This window comes from Elephantulus edwardii, unplaced genomic scaffold (assembly GCF_000299155.1).
Source record: "Elephantulus edwardii isolate Elephantulus edwardi_28Jun2011 unplaced genomic scaffold, EleEdw1.0 scaffold00320, whole genome shotgun sequence".
In the NCBI taxonomy this organism is placed as follows: Eukaryota; Metazoa; Chordata; class Mammalia; order Macroscelidea; family Macroscelididae; genus Elephantulus; species Elephantulus edwardii.
Genome location: NW_006400070.1, coordinates 169,074 through 177,088, shown reverse-complemented (window position 1 = coordinate 177,088; position 8,015 = coordinate 169,074). Strand labels below are relative to the sequence as shown.

The 8,015-nt window shown below is 40.6% G+C and overlaps 1 pseudogene; it reads left to right on the top strand.

Annotated features, from left to right (window-relative positions):
• The first annotated feature begins 7,501 nt into the window (after positions 1 to 7,501).
• Positions 7,502 to 7,881, top strand: LOC102844869 (annotated as a pseudogene).
• Positions 7,882 to 8,015: the final 134 nt, after the last annotated feature.

Here is an 8,015-nt window from a genome sequence, read left to right as displayed (position 1 = left end):
AAAAACAAAGCTTCAAACAAATACTCTACATTAATATCTATTGAAGAATTATTCTCAGTAACAAAATATGGAAATAACCCATGTTCATCAACATGTGAATGAATAAATAAAATATAGTAAAATCAGCCAATGAAACATTCAATTACAAAGCAAAAAAAAATAGTTCTGATTATGTGCCGACACTTGGTAAACCTTGTTAAAATTATGCTGACTGGAATGTCAGACACAAAAGGACAGATGTTGAATTATCCCCCTTACATAAAATATCTAGAACAAGCAAATAAATTCACAGAGACAGAGAGTAGATTAATGTTTACCAGAGATTGAAGGGAAGAGTGAATTAGGAGTTAATGTTTCATGAGTTCCTGTTATGAGCACAGAACTTCCTCTTAAAGTGCTGAAAATAGTGACTGATGATCATTATACAACATTGTGGATATGGTTTGAACCACTGAATTATATACTAAAAATGGTTAAAGTGGAAAATTTTATGGAATACACACACACACACACACACACACACACACACACACCCCTACAAGAGGTACTGCTTTCAAATAATTGTTATCAGTCTTACCTCCCCTATTTGGTGCTCATGGAAGGAAACCTTCACAGTATGCCATGTTAGTCAGGATTTTCCTGAAAGCCAGAACCAACAGAATATTTTTGTGTGTCCATGGCTCGGCAGTAGTGAATTATTTATAAAACCCTTTGGTAGCTAGTGTATAATGTGTCAGGTTTCTAAATATGAGGTTGATAGTTTGAATCCACCAGGCACTCCTCATGAAAAAGGCAAACAGTGTCCTCCCACAGAGATTTATGGCCTCAGAACTGAATGAAGGGACATTATGAGCCAGAATAAAATCAATAGAGGTGCATTTGGAACCTTCGAGTTTGGTTGTGAATCACGTGTGTGCACACGTATCTCTATCCATGTGTCCTTCTGTATCATATCTGTAACTATGCAGAGTTCTGGTGGTCTAGTGGGCAGGGAGTTGCACTGCCAACCTAAAGGCAGGAGGTTTGACTCTACTAGCTACTCAGCTGGGAAAGAAGAGCTATCTCCTTCCCTGTACCTTCCAGTTCCTGAAAATCCAACTGGAGGGTACACAGACACATGTACATTGACTATCAAACACCCATGCAACACTATTTTATCACTTAACCCAGGTCTACCAGTAATACTGAAAAACCTGCACACTTCTTTACCAGTCGTCCCTGTTTCTAAGGGTTTCATGTCACACAGTTCTGTCTGATCTAGGCTTGTAGCTAGGGCTGCTGTCTAATCAGGAGACTCACAGAGATGTAGCCTCTGACATGATGAAATCATGTTGGAAAGCCAAACATCCGCAGCTGTTGAGTATCGCTCCACATACATTATGTGAGGAAAAAGGGCCTCTGGATGCCGTCCTGGTTAAGTGCTCCACTTCTAGCCTAAAGGTTTGAACCCACCCACAGCCACCTTGGAATTCAGATCTGGTTATTTGGTCTCTAAGGTTCGTGGAAGTTGCCACCAGAGATTCTGCCCTTTCCCTAGTGTTCAACATATCTCTACTTGAAATGTGAGGGTGGGCCCTGCAGTGACAGGCAGAAGCAACAGCACTGGCCATATATAGAAGCAGAGATCTGTGTAGAAACTCCTTATTTCCTCCTTAGGGTCAGTATTAGTAGTCCAATCCCCTCTTGGTTAATGAGAAAACAATTGGGAGCTAGTAACACAATCTTCCTTGGAGGCAAGGATTTTGAAGCTCCATCTGACATACTTTGGATATGTTGCAAGGAGGGACCAGTCCTTGGAGAGGGATATCATGTTTGGGATGGTGGAGGGACAGTGCAGGAGAGGAAGACCTTGACTCAGTGACTGGGGTAATGGGTTTAAGTGTGTCAGAAACAATGAGGCTGGCTCAGGATAGAGCAGGGTTCAGAGCTGTAATACATAGGGTTACTATGAGTCACAAGTGACTTGACGGCACATAACAACACATAATAACAACAGCAGTAACACAGTCTTCCCTCCCTATCTAGGGAGCTCTAGTGACCTAATCTTAAGAAGTTGTGTTACAATCCCAAAGGCACGTGGTCCAACTCCACTAGCTGTTCTATGGGAGAAGGAAAGACTATGTCCTTCCATGTGGTTTATTGCCTCTGAAAACCTGCTGCAGGGTCAGCTATGAGTTGGTTCCAACTCAAAGGCAAACAGCAGCAACAAGGGAGATGTCAGGAGATAGTGATGAAAAGAAATGGGGAAGGATAAGGAGGAGAATAAATCCAGCAGGCAGAAATCTACAATATGGGAACATTCCAATCGAAGTATCAGGGTAGCAAAAGACAGAAACAGAAGCAAATAGATATAACACCTATATGCTTCTGGAATGAGGACCTCTGTGTGATCAAAGGAATATTGGTTATTTTTTGCTGAAGAGATTCTGCTTCAAAATAAGGAAAGAGTTAAGATTTACCAACCAGATAGATTCATACAACATGTACATTGTTTACGTCACAAAGTGCCAGTTACACAGTTACTTGAAATAAAAAAGAAGTATCATGTTTGCCTTTACTTTTAGACAATCCTCTCACGTGATTTACAGCCCCTGAAAATCTGTTGGAGCATCAGCTGTGGTCAGCTGTGACTTCATGGCATATAATGCACAACATGCCTACATAATGTCCATAGGTTCTCAGAGGTGACTAGCCATGTCCCAGGCAGTGAATGCTGCCTTGTAAACGTGCACCAGCCAAGAAAAGCCTCCTCTAATTGTGCTTTCTGAGGACTTTGAAATTCAGGTTCTCCAAGATACACAAAATGATCCCAGTAATATGATAATATCCCGATAGCAACCCCTGTAGATTAGCGCAAATCAAGCACATTGGCACTTTGATTCTACCTCTGGAGCATGGAGTAGTGCTTATCCCAATTTAGAAACTATCTATTAGCTGTATCCATGTGCTGTTGCTTCATATGCAGCTGAAAGTTGAACAATAGGTAAGGGTAAGAAAAGAATTGCTGCTTTTGGGTGGTGTATTGGTAAAGGGTATTGAATACACCCTGGACTGCCAAAAGAACAAAGAAATCGCTGTTCAACAAGTGTGACTGGGGTCCTTTTCAGAGGCAAAGATGGTGAAACTTTACCTCATATGCTTCGGATATGTTTTCCAAAGGGAACCAGTTCTTGGAGAGAAACAACAAGCTGGGAAAGCTGGAGGGTCAGAGAAAGAGAGAAAGACCCTAAACAAGATGGACTGACACCGAGATGACCACAAAGGACTTGAGCATGGGCAGGTCCTGAGAACAGCGCAGGACAGGGCAAGGTTCAGATCTATTGTTCATGGGGTTGAGATGAGGTGTCGTGGACTTAACTGCACCTCATAATATTAACATTAGGTAGGGAGGAGAAATGAACTCAGAAGTTCATAAGAAACAACCATAATATATAACTCAATCTATTCTGGTAACAAACATTGTTTAGGTGATTGCAAGTCAGCTAAAATAGCCATAGAGTAGGAGTGTGGATGAAACCTTGCCTAGATCAGATTTGAATTTCTTCATCTATATTCATTTGGGCCTGGGCTCAGAGTTATGTGGGTCTGGGGTCCAGAACTTTGAGTGTCTGACTTCTTGTGCCTGACTTCTTTTTATTCTACAAATTGCTGTTGCTGTGTGCCAGTGGGTTGGAATTGACTCATAGCTGACCTTGTAATAGGTTTTCAGAGACAATTAATTGCAAGGGAGGTGATTGCCCAGCTTTTCCCTGCGGATCAATGGATGTATTTGAATCACATGGCTTTAGGATTGCAATGCAACTTCTAGCTACTAGGTTACCAGGTCTCCCTAATCTACAGATTAGCTACATGGATTTCTAGTGTCGTATGTGTGCCTGATCTTTAATAACAATATGTTCTTTTACATTCATCTAAATGTGTTGCAAATGGTTATTGCTTTCTTAAAGTTCGATGGTTCAAACCACTCAGAGGAATCTTGAAAGACAGGCTTGGGTGTCTGCTTCTGAAAGCCTTGAAAATGGTATGGGCAGGTCTACTTTGACAAAACTCCACTTGACAGAACTGAGAAATACAATTTGCATTTTCTTCAATTCTGGTAAACTCTTGCCTAGTGGCTGTGTGCTCTGATAGGCAGAAGAATGACTAGGTGGTGGAATGAGTTGACAGGGAAATTGTGTACTTGTCTGCTGCTGCGGCAAATGTGTTAAACTTAGTCCTCAGTGATTGGATAATGGAATTGGTCCTATGAAGAATTTTTGTTCTTTTGCCTTTTGCCTGATTTCTTCATTGCTAACATTTTCTTGGAGTGGTCCTGCTTTACGTAGAATAAAGCAACATTCCTTGATGGTGGTCTACATAGATTCTCTCTCTCTCTCTCTCTCTCTCTCTCTCATATCCCACTGCCATTGAGTCTGAACTGACTCACAGCTAGCCCTCTATTGGATTTCTGAAGCTGTAAATGACATGGGAGGAGATTGCCCATCTTTCTCCCTCAGATCTGGTGGTGGATTTGAACTTCCAGAGAGGCATGCCTTTTGGATCAGCAATGTAATTCCTTCGAGAGCTCATATATGTATGTATGTAAATTTTTACTAAGAAGCTAACCAATAAAAAGTTCAAAGTTTGGTTAACATTTCAGAATGTGATGTGTACTTTAACATTAACTAAGACATGAAGTAATTGTTGTTGCTGTTATGTGCCATCGTATCAACTATGACTCATGAACTATGACCCTATGAACAATAGCTATGAACAGCATCATATCCTGAGCCAACTTCACCGTCTCTAATACAATGCCCCCATTACCTTAGTCACTGTATCAGTTCATTTCATCCAGGGTTTTCCTCTCCTGTGCTGTTCCTCTACCCTTCCAAGTATGATGTCCTTCTTCAAAGACTGATCCCTCCTGGCCATGTACCCATAGTATATGAGACAGAGTTTTAAAATTCTTACCTACAAGAAACAACGTGGCTCCATATTCTCTTCAGAACAAACTTGTTTGTTCTCTTGGCAGTCCATGGTATGTTCAATATCCTTCCGTTAATCCTTAGTCTAGCTTTCTGATGTCTTTGTGATAACTAGCTTCCCTTTTCTTTAGATGAACTAAATATATCCTAAAGTGTTTATTTCTATGTTGTTCACAATAGCAAAGAGATGGAAATAACCCAAGTGCCATGGATAGAGAAGCTGTGGTACAATGAAATATTATGCGGCACTGAAAAACAAGGAACTCATGAAATATATAGTATGGGTGACTCTGGAGGACATTATGCTGAGTGAAATATCTCAGTCACAAAAGGACAAATACTGTATAATGCCACTATTGTAAAACAGGGCTGATATGGGGCTTGGTGGGAAACTAAGAAAAGAGGGAATAAATAATGTACACTGCATTGAAACAGATGAGGGAGAGAATTACTTAAATGGAATATATGATTAGGTATTATTTGCATGACAACAGTCCAGAATAAGAGCTGCATAGTAAAGTGGACTGGGGGGGGGGGCAGTGTATAACAATGAAAGAATTACTTTTTTTTTCCAAAGAGAGAAGTGAACTGGTAGGGGAGGGGTGGGCAGGGAGGAAAATGTGCAATAATGAATGAATGGAAATCCATGTTCTCTATAATCTTTCATTAACATCTCAATTAAAAAATATTAGAAAGCAATAAAAAATTAAAAAGAGAAAGGGTAGCAAGCAAAATCCGAATCCATTTGCACGTTACTGTCTCCACCTCAGGGGGCCTTTGGTTCTCTTTGATCCAGTGTCTCCTAAGGGACACAGCGGCCTTTAGCATTCTGGAAACATTATTTGGGAAGAGATTGAAGCTGTTTATTAGCACTGTGCATGATTACAATAATTCTAGTAGAGTTGTTTTTAAATGGGTCCTTAAATCTTGCTAAAGATATCTAACAGAGACTTTTACAACTATAAAGTGTGGTGCCACTGCTGACGTGAGGTGCACATTCTGAAAGGGAGAAGCATGAGAGACCAGTGTTTCTGTCTCACTTGGAAATCTCCTGCTTGAGGAGTCATCTGAAAGGTAGGATGACTCTGCAAGTCAGAAGCAAACAAAAGGGACATGAAACATTGCCTGCAATCAAGTGTTTCCTTTTAGGCTCTGAAGAAAGGCACTTTCAGCATTTCTACAAGATTGTAGCTCTTTCCTTTCCCACATTAGGTTATTTCTTCTGCTAACTGGTTGGGTAATGTCCAACAGCAAAATAAATTATTTAACTTCATTAATTCTTGAAAAATACTGCAACAAAATCACATCAGTGTTATTGTCAGGGTTCTCAGAGTCTGGTCTTTGAGACTCCTCTAATGTCACTGTAAATGTGTATGAGGATAATAATGTGCAAGGTAATATTAATAACTATAGTTTGAAGATATTAATAATATCAGTATTCAAATAATAAGGAATGTTTAATGTTTAAAACAATAAATATGACTTCACACTTAATTGTTGCAAAAAATGTAAAATCCTCACAAGCCAGAGAAATTGACCAAATGAGGGAGTGAGCTGTTCTTCTTCCTACAAAAAAAGCACATTTAAAACCATGTACCTTAAATCACTAAAATGAAAGAAACCATCATTGCATTTTGAACCCTGGAAAAATTCAGGGAAATGGTCTGATATAACCGTAACAGTAAGAGCGTTTATTTTACAATAGACAGGTTTGCTAAACCTGAGTTTTATTTAGCTTCTCAGGCAGCAGTAATGCTATTGCCATGGATTTTCCAGAGGACATTTTATTTCATGGTTATTTATAACTTAGTTCAGCCCCTTTCTATTATTTATATTTAAATATAGAATGAAATATTTTCTCATTCTTCTTTCTTTGGCTTTTTCTTTTCTTTTCAACACCCACATAATTGCATGAGTCATAAATGAGATTGGGAAGATGAATGGTTTCCATTGCACAAGAACACTCTTTGGCTACCCATGTGCATTTCGATAGAATTGTCAAGGTAACTTCACACTGCATGTAAAATAATGCCAGAGGGGATTCTGTCAGGTGAGCCAAGAATCATGAAATTGGCTCATGGTTCTTGCGTTTTAATCTAACAAAATAGCTTTTTATTATACTAGCACACACTCCCCTGCACTCTCACATCCAGCACCAGGTGCCGTCAAGTAATCGTCACTTACAGTGACCCCACGTATGTCAGACTAGAACTGTGCTCTGGGGGCTATTGGAAGTAGAAAGCCAAACCTTTCTTCAAAGGCACCTCTGCATAGGCTGGGATCCATATGTCTCACTTAGCTGGTGAATTCTTTAACAATTTACACCACCTGGGAACTCCCACTATGGATAATGAGTGGGATGGCATAATGACTACCCAGCTTCAGAGCTCTGCTTCCAGATGGTCCTCTCTGATCTCCTGAGCCACTAAACTTCAAGCGTCTGTAAAATAGACATACTCTTTTCCCCTGTCGCCGCCGAGTTGTCCGGAGGCCCGGGTGCATTCCAGATTCCGCCCCACCCGTAACCCACCGCCATGGTCGAGGAAGGCATTGCTGCTGGAGGTGTAATGGACTTTAATACCGCTTTACAAGAGGTGCTAAAGACCGCCCTCATCCACGATGGCCTAGCACGTGGAATGCGCGAAGCTGCCAAAGCCTTAGACAAGCGCCAAGCCCATCTATGTGTGCTTGAATCCAACTGTAATGAGCCTATGTATGTCAAGTTAGTAGAGGCCCTTTGTGCTGAACACCAAATCAACCTATAAAGGTTGATGATAATAAGAAACTGGGGGAGTGGGTAGGCCTCTGCAAAACTGACCGAGAAGGAAAGCCCCGCAAACTAGTCGGCTGCAGTTGTGTAGTTGTTAAGGACTATGGCAAAGAATCACAGGCCAAGGATGTCATTGAACAATAAAGAACTTGGCATTAAAAAAAATAGACAGACTAATGTCTGTCTGGACGTGCTCACCAAGTTGTGCCAAGAAATCTGGAGAACAACCACTTGGCCAACTGACTGGAAGAGATCGATATTTGTTCCTATCCCAAAGA